The 27,577-nt window shown below is 38.3% G+C and overlaps 1 long non-coding RNA gene across 2 annotated transcripts in view; it reads right to left on the reverse strand.

The window, feature by feature from the left end:
- LOC128659437 (uncharacterized) overlaps window positions 1-19,017 on the reverse strand; it is a 37,418-nt gene extending 18,401 nt beyond the window's left edge. Inside the window, exons 1-3 of one of the 2 annotated variants that reach the window (XR_008402385.1) lie at window positions 18,948-19,017; window positions 13,178-13,362; window positions 8,521-8,589 (exon numbers count right to left, since the gene is read on the reverse strand). This is a non-coding gene — a long non-coding RNA (uncharacterized LOC128659437). Of the gene's footprint in view, window positions 1-8,520; window positions 8,590-13,177; window positions 13,363-15,229; window positions 15,337-18,947 lie in introns of those variants that run through there. The other variant, XR_008402386.1, reaches the window with a different exon arrangement.
- Window positions 19,018-27,577: the final 8,560 nt, after the last annotated feature.

Consider the following 27,577-nt stretch of genomic DNA (forward strand, 5'->3'; position numbering starts at 1 on the left):
CCATCTGGCCTATCAAGACTCACTCATTTCATCAGTCCATAAAACCTTAGAAAAATCAGTCTGGAGATATTTCTTGGCCCAGTCTTGACGTTTCAGCTTGTGTGTCTTGTTCAGTGGTGGTCGTCTTTCAGCCTTTCTTACCTTGGCCATGGCTCTGAGTATTGCACACCTTGTGCTTTTGGGCACTCCAGTGATGTTGCAGCTCTGAAATATGGCCAAACTGGTGGCAAGTGGCATCTTGGCAGCTGCACGCTTGACTTTTCTCAGTTCATGGGCAGTTATTTTGCGCCTTGGTTTTTCCACACGCTTCTTGCGACCCTGTTGACTATTTTGAATGAAACGCTTGATTGTTCGATGATCACGCTTCAGAAGCTTTGCAATTTTAAGAGTGCTGCATCCCTCTGCAAGATATCTCACTATTTTTTACTTTTCTGAGCCTGTCAAGTCCTTCTTTTGACCCATTTTGCCAAAGGAAAGGAAGTTGCCTAATAATTATGCACACCTGATATAGGGTGTTGATGTCATTAGACCACACCCCTTCTCATTACAGAGATGCACATCACCTAATATGCTTAATTGGTAGTAGGCTTTCGAGCCTATACAGCTTGGAGTAAGACAACATGCATAAAGAGGATGATGTGGTCAAAATACTCATTTGCCTAATAATTCTGCACTCCCTGTAAACATTTGTCAAAAGACAATTTTAAGAGTTTTATCTGAGTCCATCTTACTCGAAAAAGTTCCCAAAAGTAATTAAGACCAATAAAAATATAACAGGAACTACCTTATACATTTATAAAATATCCTAGGTTACAATAATAAACCTCCAACATATAGTGAATAATTATAGTAATTTGGACTTCTAGTCCTAAGAAAAAATAAGGCACCAATATACATCAGATCCACTGAAGAAACTTACCAACCCGGTGACCAGGAACCCACTAGTAAAACTAAAGAGGAGATCTCTTCAACTCACAGACAATTGAGCAAATGCAGAGACGCTCCGCTCTCCCAGACGGCAGTGAAGAGAAGCCGAAATGGAAGAGCGGAGAGGGATAACGTGATTGCATAGGGAAAAAACTGCTGCGCCACGCTCAGAGTACTAACTGACAAACTAGAAAGCGTGCAATTTCCCTAATGAAAAGGTGCAACTGTAATCCTCACACAGTGAAAACGCTACACATAAATAATTAGGTCCCTCTAATAATCAAACGCACAGAACACTATTAGGACAATAAATCCATAAGCCCAATTAAAACCTCTCAAGCTAGCCTCATACACAGGGGAAAAATACATTAACCCCTTGAGTTCCTAAGTGTTTCAGTACCCTGCAGAGCTGCCTAACTAAAACCCCCATAATTAAAGGAGAAATTTGTCCTATTAAATTGTCCACAGAGAATTAAACCTCCAAAGTGCTGGCTTCTTCCAACTCTAGAAGGCAATAGCAGTTACCTGTGGATCCAGCTGCAGGGCAGGAACAGTTCTCAGGTGTGACAGATTCACCCTACTTCTGACAGGGACCTGTAGAAAAAGAAATAAGTAACCAACCAACCCTGGTTTTCTATAGAGGGGTAACATTTTATTTTGTCCTTTAAAACAGAGAAAATCCCTAAAAAAGTAGAATGCTAGAACCATCAGCATCTGCACCACCACATTGTGTATGTGTTGGGTACTTGTAAAGCGCGGCTAATCGACCGCAGGAGGAGGATGAAAGGCTGAGTGGACCTCGCCGGGGATCGAACCTGCAACCCTTGGGTTGCTACAGAGCTCAGCCACAGTGCCTTAGCATGTTGAGCTATCTGTCCGTCATATTGTTCCAATGCTAACACAATAAAATGGTCAACACACTGACCACATCAGTGACTTATTTTTTTTATCTCCAATGTAAAGAAAATGTGTAAACATTGACATTTTAAAAACTATAACTTGATGGGGCCGAGCTAGCTCTGAGTCTGAACGGTTGCATGCTGCTATAGCTCCGGCTATATATCATTACTTTCAATATATTTGGCCGTTCAGCTCAGTTTCATTGACTATTACCTGGTGCCTATCAGACCACAGCCTTTAAATAAGACATCTGGAAACTAGGGGACGTCGCAGAGTCAAGCAACTCTGCATAATCTTGTGGCGTGCTTCAGTGAGGCCGGCCATCTTTCAACTGCGTGTTATGGCAAAATACGGCTGCATCATAGCCCCTATGACCGTCACGGTCCCAGCTCTCTGCATTTTAAACGACATCAGGGTTCTTTTGCAGAACTATCAGTCATCCTTTACAGCGTCCCTGCAGTCAGCTTTGGATTCATTTGTTGCAGATGACTCAGGAGAGACCCAGGTGAAGTTAGGAGATGTGTATTTAAGTGGAGTGGCACATTGCGGGGACACACCAAGGAAGAAAGTTCCACTCTGTAAGGGGGAAACTGGAGCCCTGGGTTTGGAGGTAGATGCCTGAGAGGTGCAAATATGCATGCAAAATCCTAACGATGGCAAGCAAGCCACGTTGTCCTCTACACTTCCCAATGAGAAAACAACATATACTGCACCAAAAGCATTAAGACACTACGTAAAGACTGTTCCTATTCAACTTCGCAGACACTTTCTAGCTGGACTGCAGGGCGATCAATCTCGTATCGCTCTTTTTGCCCTGTACTACAACAACATATGGAATCTGGAGGTGGCGTTTCTTTTAAAGGTACTGTCATCCTTGAGGTTGGAAGATGGGGTATGCCTGGGTCATAGTGAATGCAGCCTTGCTGGAGCTGGCTGGGAACTAACACAATGTGGATGCAGATATCCCTTTGCTTTCACAGGCGTACAGAAACTACAATGGAAACAAGGAATTGGCTGAAAGACTTGTTTTAGTTCAATGTATATTGCCTCTTAGGACACTCCACTGATGTGGCGGATATTCCACCTTGGGGCAACACTCGTGCGTAAGTTAAAATGTGGAGCTCCCTGTATAGATTTAATGCAAGTAATAGAAACCAGGGGCATCACTTGGAACCTTGTCAGTTTAGAAGAGCCCTTCAGACCTTACGTTGTGGTGAGGGATATTTCCGTTATGAGTATTCACCAACTCTACAGTGGGAGCCTGGAGGCATTCCTTTATTGAATATCGTGAGGAGTTGACAGACTTCCAAGACTTTGGTTATAGAGCAGTCCCTCACTTGCAAGAGTCTTATGAGGAGTCATGCACGTAATATGAGAATCAGGTCATGGGCAAAATGAACGGTTGCAATTGAGACTGTTTTCCAATACATATGTTCTTTACCCGTGTGTGGCCTCCTGGACGTGTATTTAGGTATCTGTTCACAGCGACCTCTGTGTTGTCTGCTTAGTAGAGTAGTTTGTATAATAGGAAACCACTCACGGGGCTGTTTGTAATTAATCTGTTTTTGCATGTAGGGTTTGTTGCATTTCTATGCAGAATGTACCCACCTTATCATACTGTTCCCTACATATGATATTTATTGTAAAGCCGTGCTTTAGTTTAGATTGACAGTTTGCACTTGGGATTATTTATTATACGTAGTCTGTATGTTGCATCATGTAATGGGGGTACTTGAATGCTCTGTGGACTAGATGTCTATATGTCAGATATTTATTAAGTTACCTAGACCCATATCTTATGAGTTCTTTACATAAAAACAAGATACACGGCAAAATGTGGCTTTAAAATAATATTCACGGAAGGAAGATGTAATTGCCACTTTACACCACTAAAGGGGAGTCATGGTCTGTTTAGAACTTGTACAACACAAATTTCTGTGCTTTATTACCTTTGCCTCCTCCAGGATTCTTAGTCCTCTATTTATAGAGATGTTCACCCCAGGCTCACTACCTGAAGAGTCAATTATTGTAACTTTATAATTGTATGATATACTTTATTGTTATTCCTATGTAGCCTTGATTAAGCTATTGAAATACTTATACCAGTCCATACTATTTATTTATAAAATATTTTACCAGGAAGGATACATTGAGATTTCTTTCGTTTTCAAGTATGTCCTGGGACAAAACATTACATTGATACAATAGGGTACAATAAAATACAAAAACAATAATAATACACAATATATGCAAACATTTAACATAGAGCAGGTACAAAATAATTAATCAACCATGACAGGAGCATTCTGTTTTGAGATATGTAGAGAGGGATCTCTTAATGGATATTAGGCTTGGGGAAGGTTTTAAAGTGTGAGGGAAGTCATTCCATAATTGTGGTGCTCTGTAGGAAAAGGAGGATCGAGCTGCTTTCTTTTTGTAATGAGGCAAGCTAAATAATGTGCTGTTATTGGATAGGAGGTTATAGGACTTGGGAATAGCAGGGTAGAGCATTCTGCTCAGGTAGGGTGGGAGCTTCCCAGAAAGGCTCTTAAACACAAGGCAGGAAAGATGGAGGGTGCGTCTGGATTCCAGCGACAGCCAGTTTAGTTCTTTTAGCATGTCACAATGGTGGGTCCTGTAGTTACATTGTAGCACAAAGTGGCAGAACAGGTTATATAACGTATTTAGTTTATTAAGGTGAGATTGCGGAGCAAACTAGATATCTAATATGTGTACACTCTTAAAGGTTACAAAAGGCTCCTATCTAGTAGATTTAGGTGTATTCACTGTAAATATTCCTGTATCTTATCCACAATATTTTTATAGTCAGCTCTCTTAATATATAAATGATATAGGTTTTGTAGTAACTTACTATATAGTGAGTTGCCCTTTTCTTACTTAATGACAACTTGTTTTATACATATAGTATCTACTAACTCAGGAGTGCAATTTCCAATTTTACATTATGTTTTGTTCTTTATTGATCTAGTGTACACTATTATAAGAGCATATTCCCATGTGTCTTCATGCACCTTTGCTGTAAACTTGCTGTGAAAGTACATAAACCTGGCTTTCAATTGGTGCTTTCATGGTACTCGTATATATAGATGTCATTATATGGACCATAATAGATAGGTTTTGCTTATCATATTCAAATACCACACTGCTGTCATGAGTGAAATGAACGGTAGCCACTGAGACTGTTATACACTGTAAATGTTTTTTCTATGTACTTCCATTTATCTATACTTATATATGTTATGTATAATAATATGCAAAGTCTAATATTTTAGGATGATCCAACTCTAAATATTGAGCTATTCTAAAGTGTTTCCTCATACTTCTTCATATATTTATGCGTTGGAGGGATTGCTATAGCCAATGTCTACCTTACCACATGTATATACCAATCAATGATGTAATGCATGGGGATATGTAGGTATACATTGTATTTGTCTTTAAGGAAATTCACTAAATATGAGCATCAAAAATTGTTTGTTTTCAAATGCCTCTAGTTAAGATTTTAGGTTGGGGACTTAAGGCACACATTGTGCTTTTTCTATTTTTTAGCCCAGTCATTGGATATTCTCTTTATTGTTAAGAAGTTCTAGATCGATCTACCCTATACCTTATTTAAAGTTGGACATGGGATGTCATTACAATGATCACCCCACTGATGTTCAGCTAAAACACTACCTATTCCTTGGTAATTCACATGTTTCACTGGGTATTAAACCTACAGAGCTCAACACTCTAGTATTTGGTTATGGTCATATGTATATATATTTATATGGTCTGCCTGTTGCAGGGTGTAGGGCCCACACCCGGACGGTATGACTCATCTATATTATCACAGACACACCACGTAGTACCAACATAGTCCTTGCTCTGGAAATAAGCACCGCATTACACTGAGGCTACTTTGACTTAGAACATGTTTCCCTTTCGTTCCTTACCATTCCTCCGATTACTCTTACTCCCCACTCATTAACAACACTAGGGTAGGTTGCCTGCTATGAGTAATGTCAGTGGAAGTTGATTAGGTGTAGGCTGAGGCTCTATATTATTGATGATCCCCTTTTATTTTTAGATTGGCTGGTTTGGGCTTTTATACATACTATTAATAAACCCTGGTCAAATCCTACTATGCTATTCGATTAATCTCCGCCTCCCCATCCCCTCCTTCCTCCCCCTTATATGGTACCCTGACGCTGTGGATCAGTGTTCCGGGTACTCTTGCACAGTTTCCCTCATAATGCAATCTGGAATCACCCCTTTTTATTAGATACCCACTTCTAGGAGGCCCTGAAGTGTTTAGGTTTATATTCTTAGTTCTCCTTTATCATGGGCCTGAGTATGATATTTATACTCTATTTCTTTTTGGGTTAATATGATACCTCTTATGTTTTATTATTTTAAAAACTTATTTTTCTGACTTTTCTTATATATTGGGAGCACCAATTTAACAATCTAATAACTTAAAGGGACCCTAAACACCTTCTGTTTTCATTTAATTATTATTATTTTTTAATCATTTTGTTTTAGTTTTAAACATTATTTGTTTCTCCATATTTGTATCTTGCTTCTGCTCAATTATCTTTTATTTTCAATTTTACCACTAAACCACCGCCTACTGAATGCGGTGGTAGCCGCCATATTGTAACGCGCGTTGTATGGGATAGTATGCAGACTCGCTGTGCACTCCCTTCTTTACTTCCGCTCATGCACATACAAATAAAGCAACGTCTTAGCCGCTTCTATGAAGCTCGTTTTCATTAACTTTGTGAACGAGCTTCATAGATTTAGTTGTCAAAGGCAGACGTTTTCAGTGAATGAACAGCTGTGTTACTCTATTTTGCAATAATCCTTATACTACGAGTGAAAGAGGGATCGCACAACAAACTGCTCAGGGAGACAGCTGCTGTCTCATAAATATACTCTGTTTTCTTTTACCCCTCTGTTATCTCTACAAGCTCCTGGAGTCCCGCTCAAGCTAGCTATACCTTTTCTGAGTTTATTGAAAATCTTATGCAGCTGACGCTCTGTGATGTGACAGCATCAGTGGTTTGTTTATTTACCAGGCATTCTGAAGATCCTAAAAGATAGCGTAGTGAATGCTTTATTTGTTTTGTTTTTTACGAGTATGGAGCGGTCAGCCATAGTGTTCTGTTTTATGCACATCAATTTCTAATGACGATCAGGCAGCCAAGCTTCAAATCACCCTTCTGTTTCTTCTTTGACGTTTGAAAGTTACTTATTTTCTTTTGTTCTGGGATCGATCCTACCTTTATCTGTTAGCATTATGTTTTCATTCTGCTTTTACCAATCGCATCATCTAAGTCAATATTGTTTGTCTAATTTGGGTTGCTTTTATTTGTTATATATATATATATATATATATATATATATATATATATACATATATACATATATACATATATAACAAATAAAAGCAACCCAAATTAGACAAACAATATTGACTTAGATGATGCGATTGGTAAAAGCAGAATGAAAACATAATGCTAACAGATAAAGGTAGGATCGATCCCAGAACAAAAGAAAATAAGTAACTTTCAAACCTCAAAGAAGAAACAGAAGGGTGATTTGAAGCTTGGCTGCCTGATCGTCATTAGAAATTGATGTGCATAAAACAGAACACTATGGCTGACCGCTCCATACTCGTAAAAAACAAAACAAATAAAGCATTCACTACGCTATCTTTTAGGATCTTCAGAATGCCTGGTAAATAAACAAACCACTGATGCTGTCACATCACAGAGCGTCAGCTGCATAAGATTTACAATAAACTCAGAAAAGGTATAGCTAGCTTGAGCGGGACTCCGGGAGCTTGTAGAGATAACAGAGGGGTAAAAGAAAACAGAGTATATTTATGAGACAGCAGCTGTCTCCCTGAGCAGTGTGTTGTGCGATCCCTCTTTCACTCGTAGTACAAGGATTATTCCAAAATAGGAGTTAATTATTTATTTATTTTTTAAATTATAATTAATTATTAGCTTTCAAGGGTGTTAGCAATAGAGGCCAGTTCAAAGGATATTATTTAGGGACAAAACTAAGATAATCGCTGCAAACTTTATAGCAGCAATAGTTTTAGTTATGCTGTGCTGTGCGCGCTCACAGCAATAAGCAGAGACTTCCGGGTTTCTCAACATAACCTTCAGCCATGTCGGCACAGAGCAGTCAGAAAGTGAAGTAAATTTAAAAAAATAAAAAAATAAATAAACCTATAATAAAAAGAAATAGCGATTTGCATTTAAAAAAAATAAAGAAACATTATGAATAAAAAACAAACAAAACACTAATGACAAGTGTTTAAAGTCCCTTTAATCTTTAATTTTTTTACACCTTTTATTGGATGTTCATGAAGCTCTCTTGGACTTTTGGCAGGTTATAAAATAAGTTATATATATGTTTAGAATATCCCAAAACAGGAAAAAAAAATTGAAAAAGTGAAGTTAATTTTATTTTTTACATGGTTGGATTCTTCTGTGATGCAACAGAAATGACTTTGTTCTCAATAATGTGTATACTGTGATTCTTTTCTCCTATATTCATGTTTATTTTGATGTTTCACAGTTGTGTTGTATTGTGACTTTAACCTCAATAAAAATTAAAAACAAAAAAACAAAAACAACCTATAACTTGCATATGGTACCGTCAACAGCTCATTCTTACTTGGCATGATGTCACAAGTTCCCATCAAGGAATAGTTGCATGAAGGCGTTTGATCAAGTTCTCTGCAATCTGGAAAATAAATAGGTAAAAAACCTTAGCGTAAGAAGCCAGACAACTTGATGCCTTTTCTATATCTGCTTAAAAAAAAACACTAACGTGAAAAGTAAACAAATCTCTTTCCATTTGAACAATAGATTAAGCAGTTGAACAAAAAGAACATTTTGATTTGTAGAATTTTAGAGTTAGGAAAACATACATAAATAATATACACATGCACAGATATGCACAAGCCCACACATACCCATGACAAGGTGCACAGATGCCCATGAGGACATGACCATGCCCACACATGCCCACGCCCCCAAATATGCCCATGCGCAGATATGCCCATACCTATGACCGCAACCCTGCCCACACATGACCATGCGCACAGATATGCCCACACACACCTCACATATTTAAAGCAATAATTAACTGTACGAGTCCTTTCCACAGTTAAAAGGCTCGACTTGCAAAACAAAAACAAAGTAAAATTCATGTCACAGATGAAAAATAAGATTTCAGAGAAAATGTTTACCTGCTGACCATGTTGAGAAGACATTCCCCTAACTATTTCCCTTAGGCTCAGAGCAATAGCACATGAAGTAAACATTAACACTGGGTCAGCGCTCCAGCCATAAAAGGCATGAGCACTGGGCAAAGAAAATGCCTGATAGATCTAATTGAAAGTCTGTTTGCTGATGCAAACACAAACTGAAGTCTTTTCAGATGAGCTGATGTAGTTCATCCATCAAGATCGGGCTTCTGTAACATACAGAAGATCCAACCAGTAAATAATTCTTTATATGAAGCAATGAAGAACTGTAGGAATCCTTTCCAAAGTTGTATATGCAGACGTGCAAAACAAGAATGAAGTGAAAAGTGATGGTATATACAGACAAAAGGAGAGGGAAATGGAGGGGCCATACAACTTTTGGTAACTACCTACCCAATTGCTAAGAATTCACAACACATGCTATCACATCATCACTTATGGAAAAAGTGTGCCAAAGGCAATTTCCCTAACTATGCATGGCCAAAGGAACCGATTGCACTCTGCTTCCACTTCCCATGACCACAGAATGTGAGAACAGCTGCAGTCTGCTCCTACATCCCGTGAACACAGTTGGCAGTCACAGAATGAAATGTTTACCTGCTGACCATGTTGAGAAGACATTCCCCTAACTATTTCCCTTAGGCTCAGAGCGATAGCACATGAAGTAAACATTAACACTGGGTCAGCGCTCAAGCCATAAAAGGCATGAGCACTGGGCAAAGAAAATGCCTGATAGATCTAATTGAAAGTGTTTGCTGATGCAAACACAAACTGAAGTCTTTTCAGATGAGCTGATGTAGTTCATCCATAAAGATCGGGCTTCTGTAACATACAGAAGATCCAACCAGTAAATAATTCTTTATTTGAAGCAATGAAGAACTGTAGGAATTCTTATCAAAGTTGTATATGCAGACGTGCAAAACAAGTATGATGTGAAAAATGATGGTATATACAGACAAATGGAGGGGCCATACAACTTTTGGTAACTATCTACCCAATTGCTAAGAATTCACAACACATGCTATCACATCATCACTTATGGAAAAATTGTGCCAAAGGCAATTTCCCTAACTATGCATGGCCAAAGGAACCGATTGCACTCTGCTTCCACTTCCCATGACCACAGAATGTAAAAACAGCTGCAGTCTGCTCCTACATCCCGTGAACACAGTTGGCAGTCACAGAATGAAATGTTTACCTGCTGACCATGTTGAGAAGACATTCCCCTATTTCCCTTAGGCTCAGAGCAATAGCACATGAAGTAAACATTAACACTGGGTCAGCGCTCAAGCCATAAAAGGCATGAGCACTGGGCAAAGAAAATGCCTGATAGATCCAATTGAAAGTCTGTTTGCTGATGCAAACACAAACTGAAGTCTTTTCAGATGAGCTGATGTAGCTCATCCATCAAGATCGGGCTTCTGTAACATACAGAAGATCCAACCAGTATATAATTCTTTATTTGAAGCAATAAAGAACTGTAGGAATTCTTTCCAAAGTTGTATATGCAGACGTGCAAAACAAGTATGATGTGAAAAATGATGGTATATACAGACAAATGGAGGGGCCATACAACTTTTGGTAACTACCTACCCAATTGCTAAGAATTCACAACACATGCTATCACATCATCACTTATGGAAAAATTGTGCCAAAGGCAATTTCCCTAACTATGCATGGCCAAAGGAACCGATTGCACTCTGCTTCCACTTCCCATGACCACAGAATGTGAGAACAGCTGCAGTCTGCTCCCACAGCCCGTGAACACAGTTGGCAGTCACAGAATTAAATGTTTACCTTCGGACCATGTTGAAAAGACATTCCCCTAACTATTTCCCTTAGGCTCAGAGCAATAGCACATGAAGTAAACATTAACACTGGGTCAGCGCTCAAGCCATAAAAGGCATGAGCACTGGGCAAATAAAATGCCTGATAGATCTAATTGAAAGTCTGTTTGCTGATGCAAACACAAACTGAAGTCTTTTCAGATGAGCTGATGTAGTTCATCCATCAAGATCGGGCTTCTGTAACATACAGAAGATCCAACCGGTAAACAATTCTTTATTTGAAGCAATGAAGAACTGTAGGAATCCTTTCCAAAGTTGTATATGCAGACGTGCAAAACAAGTATGATGTGAAAAATGATGGTATATACAGACAAATGGAGGGGAAAACGAAGGGGCCATACAACTTTTGGTAACTACCTACCCAATTGCTAAGAATTCACAACACATGCTATCACATCATCACTTATGGAAAAAGTGTGCCAAAGGCAATTTCCCTAACTATGCATGGCCAAAGGAACCGATTGCACTCTGCTTCCACTTCCCATGACCACAGAATGTGAGAACAGCCGCACTCTGCTCCCACAGCCCGTGAACACAGTTGGCAGTCACAGAATGAAATGTTTACCTTCTGACCATGTTGAGAAGACATTCCCCTAACTATTTCCCTTAGGCTCAGCGCGATAGCACATGAAGTAAACATTAACACTGGGTCAGCGCCCAAGCCATAAAAGGCATGAGCACTGGGCAAAGAAAATGCCTGATAGATCTAATTGAAAGTCTGTTTGCTGATGCAAACACAAACTGAAGTCTTTTCAGATGAGCTGATGTAGCTCATCCATCAAGATCGGGCTTCTGTAACATACAGAAGATCCAACCGGTAAACAATTCTTTATTTGAAGCAATGAAGAACTGTAGGAATCCTTTCCAAAGTTGTATATGCAGACGTGCAAAACAAGTATGATGTGAAAAATGATGGTATATACAGACAAACGGAGGGGCCATACAACTTTTGGTAACTACCTACCCAATTGCTAAGAATTCACAACACATGCTATCACATCATCACTTATGGAAAAAGTGTGCCAAAGGCAATTTCCCTAACTATGCATGGCCAAAGGAACCGATTGCACTCTGCTTCCACTTCCCATGACCACAGAATGTGAGAACAGCTGCAGTCTGCTCCCACAGCCCATGAACACAGTTGGCAGTCACAGAATGAAATGTTTACCTGCTGACCATGTTGAGAAGACATTCCCCTAACTATTTCCCTTAGGCTCAGAGCGATAGCACATGAAGTAAACATTAACACTGGGTCAGCGCTCAAGCCATAAAAGGCATGAGCACTGGGCAAAGAAAATGCCTGATAGATCTAATTGAAAGTCTGCTGATGCAAACACAAACTGAAGTCTTTTCAGATGAGCTGATGTAGTTCATCCATAAAGATCGGGCTTCTGTAACATACAGAAGATCCAACCGGTAAACAATTCTTTATTTGAAGCAATGAAGAACTGTAGGAATCCTTTCCAAAGTTGTATATGCAGACGTGCAAAATAAGTATGATGTGAAAAATGATGGTATATACAGACAAATGGAGAGGGAAATGGAGGGGCCATACAACTTTTGGTAACTACCTACCCAATTGCTAAGAATTCACAACACATGCTATCACATCATCACTTATGGAAAAAGTGTGCCAAAGGCAATTTCCCTAACTATGCATGGCCAAAGGAACCGATTGCACTCTGCTTCCACTTCCCATGACCACAGAATGTGAGAACAGCCGCACTCTGCTCCCACATCCCGTGAACACAGTTGGCAGTCACAGAATGAAATGTTTACCTGCTGACCATGTTGAGAAGACATTCCCCTAACTATTTCCCTTAGGCTCAGAGCGATAGCACATGAAGTAAACATTAACACTGGGTCAGCGCTCAAGCCATAAAAGGCATGAGCACTGGGCAAAGAAAATGCCTGATAGATCTAATTGAAAGTCTGTTTGCTGATGCAAACACAAACTGAAGTCTTTTCAGATGAGCTGATGTAGCTCATCCATCAAGGTTGGGCTTCTGTAACATACGGAAGATCCAAACGGTAAATAATTGAAAATCTGTTTGCTTATGCAAATACAAACTGAATGATTTCAAGATAATTGTTTCATCAAGGTCTCATATCGTCTGTAGAAGGATTGTCCGATTCAAGCAGCAAATCAGGACATGTTCACAACATTGAAGCATAACATATAGGAAAGGCAACAGTAGCTCCAGTCTGTCCTTACCTATAAGTCGTCCCGATAAGCTTGTAGTCTCCCACTTCTACGCAAACTTTGTACAACACATCATACACCACACAGTGTTCTTGTATTGAGTGGGCATCATCTAGTGATAGCATTTCTTTTGTGAAAACAGCTAAGGTGAAGTGAGCTCTTTTCACAATATGGCCTCTCTCCTCACATCGTAAAATCTGTTGAGAAAAAAACAAAACAAAGCTTTTAGGTTTGTAGAGCAGTTACCAATATCATGAAAGATAAACCTACAAAGTTCTTTATACACTAGTTCCCTTTCTACAGTCAGTAATCCTCTATTCTTTTAAAGGGGCATATATCTTAATATATCGACAATTAAAGGGACATGAAAGTCAGAATTAAACTTTCCTGGTTCAGATAGAGCATGCAATTTTAGGGCACTTTAATTCTATAACCAAATTTACTTCATTTTTATGCTATCCTTTATTGAAACGCATAACTAGGTAGGCTCAGGAGCAGCAATGCACTACTGTAGGCTAGGAGGTAATTGGTGGATTCACACGTGTGCATCTTGTCATTGGTTCACCAGATGTGCTCAGTTATGCCCCAGTAGTGCATTGCTCCTCTGGTAAGCACATAGCTACAAGCTATAATAAAAAGCTAGACACAATAGAGCATTTTCTTTATGCACGTTTAGGATTCTTTAAGCATTTCATTGCATGAGGTGAACAAATCAAACTTGATACATTCTGCACCTAAAATAATGATCTGTGGTCTCATTCATTAGGAAGTTGTCCATACCTGGCTTAGGGTAGAGGAGGGAGAGAGGTTAGAAACCTTTAAGTATATTAAGGGACTTAATAAAGTTGAGGCTAAAAGGTATTTTTCATCAGAACAAGGTGTCATGAATTCAAGGATAGCAGATTCAGGCAGCAGTCAGGCTGGGATACTCGGAGTGCTTCTTTGCACAAGGATTATCAGATCTTTATAACATATACCACATATCAGACTGAGTGCTCGTGCTACTGCCATGTACGTGCGATGCTGGTGTAATACTTTAGAGTAGAAATTGTGTTTCTCTGATCCTCGCAAAACAGGCCAAAAAGCAAATTCTGTACGCAAGGCTTTCTGAAAAATACTGCAACGCAAAGAGCTGGCTTAAAAGGACATAAAACCCACATTTTTCCTTTATGATTCAGCTAGAGAGCATACAATTTTAAACAACAGTTTCACAACAATGTTATACATTAGTAAAGGCACTAAATGGCAGCAATATGTCCTGTCATGTAGTGCACCAGACAAAAGAAAGCAAATTTGATCATTTTTTAAAATTGAAATCTCTATCTGAATCATTAAAGTAAATTTTTGGGTTTCTTGTCCCTTTAAACAATTTGCAACATTTTGAAGACGAGGGAAAAAAAAAAAAAAAAAAAAAAAAAAAAAAAAGAGTCCTAGGTTACAGAATTGATTCTGTCCTCTAGATATTGTGGAACAAGCACAATTATGACACAAAAACAGTGTAATGTTTCCTTAAAAGGACAGTATATTGTAAAATTATATTCCCCTTAATGTGTTTCTAATGACTTCTTATACTGCAGAGTATAAAATGTTGAGAAAAAAGTATTTTAGATTTATTTTTGTATTTGAAATAGTTGGTTTGTTCTGTGAAACCACAACCCAAGAAAATAGGTGGAGCATGCACGGAAATCAGATGTCCTTAATATATCACTTTCTGTACACACATACTTTATATTTTCTCTGTAAGCCAAAGCCCAATATTAAGAACAATTGTAAGTGAACATTTCACTGCTTATATTTTTTACCTCCCCACTTGGAGTGAAATTTCTTCTGTTGGCTAAGTTTACACAGATTTTATTTGACCTCTACGTAAAAGGACAGTCTACACCAGATGTTTTATTGTTTATTACCTATTCCCCAGTTTTGCATAACCAACAGTTATATTAAAGGACCAGTCAACACAACACAAAACCAAAACAAATATACAGCCACATAGAGGATTAAGTTTATAATGTATATGAGCATTCAAAATAAAAACTTAGATAGTAAAATTATTATAAAACTTACTTTTCTCCTGTCTGTTTTACCAATTGTTCTGAGGCTTGTCCACCTCCCACGCCTAGAGGAGGATGGGCTCACTGTGAGTGACAAATTTTATCTTCCAATCCAAGATTAGCCTATTTGCATTTTTTTCCACCATTGTGTGCATGTGAGTGTGCACGAGAGCCCCCGGAGTGTGCACGTAACCCCCCCTTGCATGTGCACGTGACTCCCTCCTCACACGTGCACTATTGTCTTTATAAATTACAAGCAGGCACAGCATGAAAGGGATCAGATCTGCTAAACAGCATTTAGAGCAGGAGCTGTTTTCTTTCATGTCAGTTGCATTGGTGCCACATTATAGTGCTTCTCTGTCTTATATATTTTAGTGCACCCACATCATTGCAGCATAACTTTATTTTGCTCCCCTTGCATGAGCATTTTCACTATAAAAAATCATTTCAATTTTTTTTCTAATTTATAATGTTCCCATTTTATAGTAAGTCTGTGTAATTTTGCACTTCAAATTACTTATTTTATAATTATCCCTAGTTTTAATTATAGGCTACCCATGCTACATATCTATTTATAAATGTATATTTTATTTGTCATTTTGCACCCTTAGAAAGATGATGTTAGAAAGCACCCTACTTGCTTTTATAATTTATAATGTTCATACTTTATTTTTTTCAAGGCTAACCCTGTTGCATATCTGTATGTAAAAATAATTAGAACTCTATTTCATACAGATAATTTCTGTTTGTTATTTCCAACTTTGCATGTAAGGCTATTTTTATCTGTGCAAAATCCTTTTCAAGCACCCTACTGCCTCTTAAAAGCTAAACCTTTAGAAGCCAAAGCCTTACATGCAAAGGGGGTAAATAATAAACGCTAAATCTCTGCATGCAATTGCGGTCTTCTATTTGTAAACATGCAGATATGCAACAGGGTTAGCATAAAAGAAGATATGGAAAATACAAAATACTTTTATTGGCTAACCCTGCTACATACATTTGTACTTTTATATATACACACATATAGTATATATATATATATATATATATATATATATATATATATATATATATATATATATAATATCCTCTTTATCAAATACACATATTACTGAGAGCAATTAGCAATTTCCGATTATGAACCTATCTACACTATCTTGTATTCAAAGCTGCCCCAAACAAGCTGCCCGGAAAAAATATGTCCCAGCAATTACCTGCTACACTGACAAGTAGGCTGGAAGTCAGTCAGGCAGAGTCAGGCTCTTACTTGGCACGCAGGCGCTCTTCAGCTTCTGTGGACAGTGCACATCCTTATATGTGCACTGCTCCACCAAAGAAGCGCGATGCCGATGTGCCGGTGACGTCACAAGTGATGTCACCACTTCCGGTTGCGCAGTTAATTGAAAAATGCATATACGTATATGCATTTTTCATTCGCAAAGGACACTCACGTGATAAGGAGGACAGGGAAAGCGGCCACAAATGGAAAAGAATAATTTGATGGGAAAAAATGTAATAAAAAGACTTAGGTAATGTTACAAATATTTACTATTGCACAAGGAATGTTTTTATTATTGTTTTGTATAATGTTGACTGGTCCTTTAATATATATATTACCTCTGTGACCACCTTGTACTAAACCTCAGACTGTCCCTTTAATTGAGTTCTTTTAACAGACTTGCATTTTAGACAATCAGTGCTGACTCATAATTAACTCCACAGTAGTGAGCACAATGTTATCTATATGGCACAAATGAACTAGCGCTATCTAGCTGCAAAAAAACTGTCAAAATACAATGAGATAAGAGGTGGCCTTTAAGGGCTTACAAGATAGCCCGAGCGTACCTAGGTTTAGCTTTCTAAGAATAGCAAGAGAACAAAGCAAATCTGATAAAAGTAAATTGAAAGTTGTTTAAAATTACACACCAATTTATGAAAGTTTAATTTTAAATATACTGTCCCTTTAAACATTCTATAAAGTAGATGTGACCCAGCACAGCTTTGTTCTAAACTGCAGAACACAAGACCTCAGTAAACCACTCTTTAGCCTGGGTTAATAAAAATAAGTGAATGTAGCTTGCTCCCGCTCTGATCTGGTAGCGAGCTACATTCACTTCTATGGCACGATCGGGCACGCTGTGACTAGACAGCGTGCACGTGAAGCGCTTTTGAGCAACAAGACCTGCTCAATAGAACCTTGAATGAGCGAAGTCCAACTTATAAACATATAAAATATTTTTTTTTCAAACGCTGCTGCTGCTAAGATGTTATATAATTCAGCACCACGTGCAGAATTTAACATTGTTTTGTACGTTTACTGTCCCTTTAAAGGCGCAGTAAAGTCAAAATTAAACTTTCATGATTTAAATAGGGCCTGCCATTTTAAACAACTTTCCAATTCATTTCTGTTACCAAATGTGCCTTGTTCTTTTGGTATCTTTTATTGAAGAATAAAACTAGGTAGGCTCAGGAGTGTAAAGATCTTTAGTACTCTATGGCAGCAATATTTTGCAGCATTATTTGTAGCTTTGTTATACAATGTTGCAAACAATGCTGCCATGGAGCACTACACACGTGCACACTCCTGAGCTCTTATGAGCCTACCTAGTGTTTTACTCTTCAATAAAAGATACCAAGAGAACAAAGCAAACTTGATAACAGAAGTAAACTAGAAAGTTGTTTAACATTGCATGGTCTGAGCCATGAGAGTTTAATTTTGACTTTACTGTCTCTTTAAATAAATATAAAGGTAAAACAGAAATGTGCAAAACAGTATGAACTTTACTGGATGGATTTAAAGTGCTGTGAAACCCCAAAGTTTTATTCCATGATAGGAGCATGCAATTTTACACTTTCAGTTTTACTTTTATTCATTTTTCTTTACTTTATTGCTATCTTTTTTTTTTTTAAAGCAGGGATGTAAGCTTAGGAGCCAGTCCTTTACTGGAGCACTAGATGGCAGCAGTTTTGCAAGAATGTTATCCATTTGCAGGAGCACTATTTGGCAGCACTATTTCATGACATGGAGAGCGCCAGATGCCTGAATCAGTAAATACATTTTTGGGGGTTTATATCCCTTTAAAGGCAGTGTAATTTACTAGCAGGCAATATATATATATACGTAATGCAAACATTTATTTTATCTTTGGTTACTTCTATTGGATAATTCTAGAGACTTTTATCTTCTTTTTAACAGAAGATTAAAGGGACATTCCAGACAAAATTGAAATCCCTATGGATACATTTCAGTGTTGAATAGAAGCAGTTCTGTAATATACAAATATTAGCAAAAACGTTTCTAATAAAAGCTAAAGCTGTTTCAAAAGGTGTATTTAGGTATGCACCGTGCACCAGCATTTTGCACACAGCACTTGCTTAGAGAGCCTTTTACAAAGCAGTAGCTAAATTTACTTAAAAATGTATCACTAAAATCACAATGATTTTCTTTTATTTATAATCTCAGTTACATATCCAGTCAATACTACACAACACAACTAAAAGAAACTTCAAGAAATCGTTTGCAAAAGTGTAAGAACAAATGCATAGAGTTTAACACATTTTACTATAGACAAATAGGTCACAAACTATAAGGCATAACAAACGGGCAAGAAATGAATACTTATACACATAAATCTGCAGGCAAGTTTGTTTTAACTTCTGAATAAATTATGCAAAACAAACATTAACATCATGTGCCACATTGTAGCAAAGTATTACACTGCAAAACTCACCTGTATAGACTCATTCAATTTTTGGCGCAATTTCTGCCTTCCTGTAGCTTCTGCCTGTACCGGAAGTAAGTAAGACTCAAATGTAACCTTCCGTGTGATCATGTGACATGCAGCAACCAATCAGAAGTTTTTTTTTTTTTTTTTTTGTTTTTTTTAAAACATGCTTTATTTATATGTAACACTGCATGATGAAACGCAAATTTCTGATGAAACATAATTTTAGTATGTTTTCTAGCAGGTTTAAAGATATTAAATTATATCTAAGTTAGTTTAGCATTCAAAATTATTTTCTTGGCTTTATGACATTTTACTTCAGAAATTGGTATGGGGTGGGGGTTCAAATGAGGGCTACCAACAATCCTGCAGAAACAAAAAGGGGAGCCATATTTGGGGGTGTAAAATGATAATCCCTGTTTTCCCTATAGACCTTTCTCTATCCTGCTCACTTACATGTATACATTGTATGGAACCCTCAGCCTACATATTTATATACATTTCTGCAGATTGTTATACTTGTGTAACTGTTTACCCTGTCAGTAGCAACTGCATAGGCAAACCCTGCTGGAAGATAATGTTCACACTGCACAGCCTTAAAGGTATAGCTCACACACAGTCTTAAAGGGACATGTGCACACACACCCTACACAGCCTTTTAAAGGGACACTCAAGTCAAAATTAAACTTCATGATTCAGATACAGCATGTTATTTTAAACAACATTCCAATTTACTTCCATTAACAAAATGTGCACAGTCTTTTAATATTTACACTTTTTGAGTCACCAGCTCCTACTGAGCATGTGCAAGAATTCACAGCATATACGTGTATGCATTTGTGATTGACTGATGGCTGTCACATGGTACAGGGGGAGTGGAAATAGACATAACTTTGCAATTTATTTTAAAAAAATCTACTACTCATTTGAAGTTCAGACTAAGTGCTATTGCATTGTTTTCTTATCATGCATTTGTTGATTATGCAAATCTATTTTATTGACTGGTCCTTTAAGGGACAATTCTAACTCACACCACACACACAGTCTTAAAGAGACAAATTACAGTAGGCACACTCAGTCTTAAAGGGATAGATGCACACACACATTGCACACAGCATTTAAAGGGACAGATCACAGTATGCGAACAGATGCAACCTTGCACACTCAAAGTCATAAAGGAACAGGCACACACAGTGCTCTCAATCTTTTAAAGAACAGGCATGCACACTCTCTTTCACATCCTTTAAAGGGATAGCTGACACCACACACACACAACATCTTAATGATAGAGAAGCACACACACCCAAGGTAGGCAGCCTTAAAAAGAAAAGAAACCCACAATTTTTATTTTATGATTCAGATACAGCATGCAATTTTAAACAACTTTCCAATTTACCTCTATTATCAATATACTTCATTCTCTTGGTATCCTTTATTGGAGGAGCAGTAATGCACTACTGGGAGCTAGCTGAACACATATGTAAGCCAATCACAAGAGGCATATATGGGCAGCTACCAATAAGCAGCTAGATCCCAGCTCCTAAGCCTACATAGGTATTATTTTCAACAAAGGATACTAAGAGAACAAAGCACATTAGATAATAAAAGTAAATTGTAAAGTTGTTTAAAATGTTATGGTCTATCTGAATTATGAAACAAAAATATTTGGTTTTGTGTCCCTTTAACCCTTTGGCTGCTAAGCCATTTCCTACCTGGGTGCTAATATTTTCTTTTCTTTTTTTAATTTTTTTTATTTTTGAAAATAAAAAGTTTTAACTTTTTTTTTTTTTTTGGTACAGACTCCCAAGACTTACACAGTTGAAAAGGCGATTACCTTTCCAACAGTGTGTCTTGGGGGTCTGTAGCTGCTTAGATGCCTAAGCAGCATGCCCCCTCCTCCTATACTTAACATTGTTAAGTATAAATAAAGTTGCACGGTGACGTCATCACGTAATTGCGCGTGATGTCACCGCGCATCACGTGAAGCCCCGGCGATGCCTGTCACTCTACAGGCATGATCGCCGGGGTAGGAGCAGTAAGGAGCCCCCAGATCTCCCTCAAGGTGGGAGAGTGCTCATGACGACTCTGAGCCGTCATTAGCACCAGAGTGAGAAACTCTATGACGGCTCAGAGCCGTCATTAGCACTGAAAGGGTTAAATAAACACATGACAGTCTTTGAGGGTCAAACACTGTAGTACCAGGCTTCTCTCTCCTGGACTCCTCTTCAGACATTAAAGTGAATGTAAAGTCACCTCTAGTGCTTCGCAGTATTGTTGTGCTTAATGCAATATTGTTAATCAAATTAAATTAGGGGGACTTTAATTCATGGTTTTTCCCAATGTTATAAATAAAGCGTAAATTATACCTTTTTATGTTTGATTTAGTTCCGTGCTTCCTCCGCCTGCCATATTGTCCCTCAATATGACAATGATTGACAGCTAGTCTTGCGAATCCGCTTTTCCCCCCTGGGGCGTTCAACCCCTTTTTAGATACTTCATGCGCTTCTTCTGCGCATGCGTTAGAAAATGTTCTTCCCATTCTGAAGCAATGCGTGTTCATGGGACACGCATTCTCTATGCCACACAATTGTCAATTGAGCAATAAACCAGAATGCTGGGTTTAAACACATTTGCATACTAATGACGGGTTTAAATGCATGCGCATACTAAGTGTGACTGATTTTAACGCATGCGCAGAAGAAAATAGCTCCACGGGTTCGCACATCACACATACGTATAGAGCGGTCCCACCCACAATGCGAATAAGACAGAAGTGCTGGGTGGGAGGAGGAACATCGAAATTGCCAACAAGTTAGTTAGTAAAATATATAATTAATGCTAAAAAAATTTAAAAAAAAAAAAAACATCACAATTTTAATCCTTAAGTGTAAAAGAAGCAATAGGAGGCAGCAGGGCTAACAAAATTGACATTCACTTTAAAGGGACAATAAACCCAAAATGTTTCCTTCATGATTCTGATAGAGCACTGGTTTTCAAACCTGTCCTCAAGCCTCCCCAACAGGCCAGGTTTTCAGGATTACCTTGGATGAGAGCAGTTAAAATAACCCTGTTTACTAATCAGCTGATTATTTCACCTGTGCTCTAGTTCAGATATCTTCAAAATGTGTCCTGTTAGGGAGGCCTGAGGAGAGATAGAACATACAATTTTAAACTACTTTCCAATTTGCTTCCATACCCCACAACTGTCCCGATTTTTGCGGGACAGTCCCAATTTTAGGGGTCTGTCCCGCTGTCCCGGGTTGCTAGCCATCTGTCCCGCATTGCCCCATGTATTTAAAAAAAAAATAATATATATATTTTTTTTATTCTATTGGGCCCATACTCAGAAGCAGCTGCCTTTTCTCTCCCAGGGTTAGATACCTGTTAGATTCCCTGTGGAAAAGGAATGGTGTGTGGGTTAAGCAGGATTAAGAAGGCTGTATACACTCTGACCACGGGTAATGGTGACCTCTCTAACCTACCTCTGGTAGTGATGATGTCTAACCCCTGGTGATAATACTAGCATGCCTTCAGTTTTATACAATGAGCAGTGCTAATACCAGGGTAACGAACAGTGGCAGACGCAGACTGCCAGCTAATGTGCTTGCCAACCCCAGGACCCCAAACAATGAATTACAGATACCCATATATGATGTACTGTGTGTGTATATCTGTATCTATAAGTGTGTGTGTGTGTATCTGCATGTATAAGTGTATGCTATGTAGTGTGTGTGTATGTATCTGCATGTATAAGTGTGTGTGTATCTGCATGTATAATTGTATGCTATGTAGTGTGTGTGTATCTGCATGTGTAAGTGTATGCTATGTAGTGTGTGTATCTGCATGTATAAGTGTATGCTATGTAGTGTGTGTGTGTGTCTGCATGTATAAGTGTGTGTGTGTAGCTGCATGTATAATTGTATGCTATGTAGTGTGTGTGTATCTGCATGTATAAGTGTATGCTATGTAGTGTGTGTGTATCTGCATTTATAAGCGTATGCTATGTAGTGTGTGTGTGTATCTGTATGTTTAAGTGCATGCTATGTAGTGTGCTATGTAGTGTGTGTGTGTATCTGTATGTATAAGTGCATGCTATGTAGTGTGCTATGTAGTGTGTTTGTGTGTATCTGTATGTATAAGTGTATGCTATGTAGGTTTTGTGTATCTGCATGTATAAATGTAAGCTATGTAGTGTCTGTATATCTACATGTATAAGTGTATGCTATGTAGTGTGTGTGTATATCTGCATGTATTAGTGTATGCTATGTAGTGTGTGTGTATCTACATGTATAAGTGTATACTATGTAGTGTCTGTGTATCTACATGTATAAGTGTATGCTATGTAGTGTGTGTGTTTCTGCATGTGTAAGTGTATGCTATGTAGTGTGTATCTGTATGTATAAGTGTATGCTATGTAGTGTGTGCGTGTATCTACATGTATAAGTGTATGATATGTAGTGTGTGTGTATCTGCATGTGTAAGTGTATGCTATGTAGTGTGTGTGTGTGTATCTGCATGTGTAAGTGTATGCTATGTAGTGTGTGTATCTGCATGTATAAGTGTATGCTATATAGTGTGTGTGTGTGTGTGTGTATCTGCATGTATAAGTGTATGCTATGTAGTGTGTGTGTATCTACATGTCTAAATGTATGCTATGTAGTGTGTGTGTATCTACATGTGTAAATGTATGCTATGTAGTGTGTGTGTATCTACATGTGTAAATGTATGCTATGTAGTGTGTGTGTATCTACATGTGTAAATGTATGCTATGTAGTGTGTGTGTATCTACATGTCTAAATGTATGCTATGTAGTGTGTGTGTATCTACATGTGTAAATGTATGCTATGTAGTGTGTGTGTATCTACATGTGTAAATGTATGCTATGTAGTGTGTGTGTGTGTATTGTGTATTTTAGATTTGTATAGGTTGAACTCGATGGACTTCAGTCTTTTTTCAACCTTATCTACTATGTTACTATGTTACTATGTATCTGCATGTATAAGTGTATGCTATGTAGTGTGTGTGTGTGTGTATCTGCATGTATAAGTGTATGCTATGTAGTGTGTGGGTGTATCTGCATGTGTAAGTGTATGCTATGTAGTGTGTGTGCATCTGCATGTATAAGTGTATGCTATGTAGTGTGTGGGTGTATCTGCATGTATAAGTGTATGCTATGTAGTGTGTGGGTGTATCTGCATGTGTAAGTGTATGCTATGTAGTGTGTGGGTGTATCTGCATGTATAAGTGTATGCTATGTAATGTGTGTGTGTGTGTATCTGCATGTGTAAGTGTATGCTATGTAGTGTGTGTTTATCTGCATGTATAAGTGTATACTATGTAGTGTGTGTGTGCATCTGCATGTATAAGTGTATGCTATGTAGTGTGTGGGTGTATCTGCATGTGTAAGTGTATGCTATGTAGTGTGTGTGTATGTCTGCATGTGTAAGTGTATGTAGTGTTTTACTGTGCATTTTTGCTGACTTTAAAGGCCAGAATCTAGAATATTAATGGGGAATGCAGAGAGCCGTTTTAAAGAATTTCTTATTAAATGTCCAATTAAGATAAAAATATTTAGCACTGTCTCTGCAAAGACTAATTAAATACATAGCTATACCAGTGGTTTGAGCTTGTGTTTGATATGCTGCCTAAGAGTATGACTTTATTTTGAATTTTATTTATATTACTTTGGTCTTATGATTTTTTTTAAGCCCCGTCCCTACTCCTGCCTACCACATTTATTTTTTTAGCCGCGGGGGGGGGGGGGGGGGGGGGTGTCCTCTTTTGAATTTTGAAATGTTGGGAGGTATGTACTTCTATTGTTCAATTTACTTAGTTTTCTTGGTATCCTTTGTTGAAAAGAATACATAGGTAGGCTCAGAAGCTGGGTGCTAGCTGCTGATTGGTGGCTACACAGAAATGCCTCTTATGATTGGCTTATCGATGTGTTCAGCTAGCTCCCACTTGTGCATTGATGCTCCTTCAGCAAAGGATATTAAGGCAATGAAGCAAAATTAATACTACAGGGAGTGCAGAATTATTAGGCAAATTAGTATTTTGACCACATCATCCTCTTTATGCATGTTGTCTTACTCCAAGCTGTATAGGCTCGAAAGCCTACTACCAATTAAGCATATTAGGTGATGTGCATCTCTGTAATGAGAAGGGGTGTGGTCTAATGACATCAACACCCTATATCAGGTGTGCATAATTATTAGGCAACTTCCTTTCCTTTGGCAAAATGGGTCAAAAGAAGGACTTGACAGGCTCAGAAAAGTCAAAAATAGTGAGATATCTTGCAGAGGGATGCAGCACTCTTAAAATTGCAAAGCTCCTGAAGCGTGATCATTGAACAATCAAGCTTTTCATTCAAAATAGTCAACAGGGTTGCAAGAAGCGTGTGGAAAAACCAAGGTGCAAAATAACTGCCCATGAACTGAGAAAAGTCAAGCGTGCAGCTGCCAAGATGCCACTTGCCACCAGTTTGCCCATATTTCAGAGCTACAACATCACTGGAGTGCCCAAAAGCTGTCAGGTATTTGTTCTCTGCTGTATGTCCCTTTAAATCTGTCTGTTAAAAGCCTGTCTCTCCCAGCAGCAGGTGCTAATTAATGCAGTTAGATGTGGCATTTGCTACAGCTCACACGCTAAAGAAGCTTTCTCTTCATATCTACAAGGAATTTATAACTACCTTCAAGCTCCTAAAAGTTCAAACTATAACTTGTTTCTATATCAGCAAGAGACTTTTGTACTAAAGAACTTTCCTGGATTGCTACGGTTGTTTTAAACCGCAACTACAATTACTACTTACCGGAGCTGTGTACTTTCTTCCAGAACGTTCCACTTATTCAGTGCATCACCAGATTACTGCACCTTTCAACACTACAGATTAATTCCGTTACTGCAAACGGTAAACTAACCGAAAAGGACTGTTCACCTACTCCTAAGAGTTAAAACCTTCGGTATTGCCAGTATCAAGATCTAATGCCATTGGAACTAAACTACCTACAATCAAGTTGTTACTTTGGATCCGGTAAGACCGATTGGAAGATTGTTATTACCGGTTAACAGATAACTAACTCACACCGCTGCTTGTTGCGTCACTCAGATTGACAAGCTTGCTCCTCTCTGCAGCGTGTATCGGTCTCGCCCACCTGTGACGTCACTGCAGCTTCAAGTGTAACGCTGCACAAACAGAGTAAGTCAGTTTTCCTTGCAATTAAGTATTGAGTCATATTGTACAAATCTTCATTCTATCATCATTTGATACCATCTCATCTCTGATACCTCATCTTGATACAAGTTCTACACAGGACACTCTCCTGTAACCAGTTAATATTAAAAGAACTTTCTGATTCACTAAAATCAGCAGCTCTTACTTCTCTCACTGCTTCTCCATAAGTCTGCAGCTGTGATTCAGGTTATTGCAGCAATATCAATTTCAAGGACTTTAAATTCCTAAATAAATAGATACCTAACAAAAGCACAAGGTGTGCAATACTCAGAGACATGGCCAAGGTAAGAAAGGCTGAAAGACGACCACCACTGAACAAGACACACAAGCTGAAACGTCAAGACTGGGCCAAGAAATATCTCAAGACTGATTTTTCTAAGGTTTTATGGACTGATGAAATGAGAGTGAGTCTTGATTTGCCAGATGGATGGGCCCGTGGCTGGATTGGTAAAGGGCAGAGAGCTCCAGTCCGACTCAGACGCCAGCAAGGTGGAGGTGGAGTACTGGTTTGGGCTGGTATCATCAAAGATGAGCTTGTGGGGCCTTTTCGGGTTGAGGATGGAGTCAAGCTCAACTCCCAGTCCTACTGCCAGTTTCTGGAAGACACCTTCTTCAAGCAGTGGTACAGGAAGAAGTCTGCATCCTTCAAGAAAAACATGATTTTCATGCAGGACAATGCTCCATCACACGCGTCCAAGTACTCCACAGCGTGGCTGGCAAGAAAGGGTATAAAAGAAGAAAATCTAATGACATGGCCTCCTTGTTCACCTGATCTGAACCCCATTGAGAACCTGTGGTCCATCATCAAATGTGAGATTTACAAGGAGGGAAAACAGTACACCTCTCTGAACAGTGTCTGGGAGGCTGTGGTTGCTGCTGCACGCAATGTTGATGGTGAACAGATCAAAACACTGACAGAATCCATGGATGGCAGGCTTTTGAGCGTCCTTGCAAAGAAAGGTGGCTATATTGGTCACTGATTTGTTTTTGTTTTGTTTTTCAATGTCAGAAATGTATATTTGTGAATGTTAAGATGTTATATTGGTTTCACAGGTAAAAATAAATAATTGAAATGGGTATATATTTGTTTTTTTGTTGTTGCCTAATAATTATGCACAGTAATAGTCACCTGCACACACAGATATCCCCCTAAAATAGCTATAACTAAAAACAAACTAAAAACTACTTCCAAAACTATTCAGCTTTGATATTAATGAGTTTTTTGGGTTCATTGAGAACATGGTTGTTGTTCAATAATAAAATTAATCCTCAAAAATACAACTTGCCTAATAATTCTGCACTCCCTGTAGAAGTAAATTGAAAATGTATTCTCTGATTCATGAAAGAAACATTTTGGGTTTCATGTTCCTTTAAGGCCTAATAAATCTTCTAGGCTTCTTTAACC

Source organism: Bombina bombina, chromosome 5 (assembly GCF_027579735.1).
Source record: "Bombina bombina isolate aBomBom1 chromosome 5, aBomBom1.pri, whole genome shotgun sequence".
Classification (NCBI taxonomy): Eukaryota; Metazoa; Chordata; class Amphibia; order Anura; family Bombinatoridae; genus Bombina; species Bombina bombina.